Source organism: Aptenodytes forsteri, unplaced genomic scaffold (genome assembly GCF_000699145.1).
Source record: "Aptenodytes forsteri isolate BGI_AS27 unplaced genomic scaffold, ASM69914v1 Scaffold147, whole genome shotgun sequence".
Classification (NCBI taxonomy): Eukaryota; Metazoa; Chordata; class Aves; order Sphenisciformes; family Spheniscidae; genus Aptenodytes; species Aptenodytes forsteri.
In genome coordinates this window covers 1,417,323-1,417,551 of record NW_008795320.1, presented here as the reverse complement: position 1 = coordinate 1,417,551, position 229 = coordinate 1,417,323, and the positions used below count along the sequence as shown (strand labels likewise).

The following is a 229-nucleotide window of genomic DNA, read 5'->3' as shown; positions in this document are numbered from 1 at the left end:
CCGTTGTTGCCCCCGGTTCCTGCCGATGTCCCCAGGGCCGGGCTTGGGGATTTTTTCCTTTTCCTTCTTTGCATTAATAGGAAAAACCCACCCAAACCCCTGATCCGAGGTTGGCCCTGACCCCAGGGGCGGCAGGTTCCCCAAGGAGGGGTCCCCCCGGGGCCTGACCCCTCCTCGCCTTAAATCTGGGGCTGTCCCAGCCGGGGGGGTTCCGTGCCCACACCGCAGA

The 229-nt window shown here is 64.2% G+C and overlaps 1 protein-coding gene across 1 annotated transcript in view; it reads left to right on the top strand.

Moving 5' to 3' along the window:
* Positions 1-229, top strand: part of LOC103899408 (calcium/calmodulin-dependent protein kinase type IV) — a 39,147-nt gene that overhangs the window by 315 nt on the left and 38,603 nt on the right. The window lies entirely within an intron of this gene.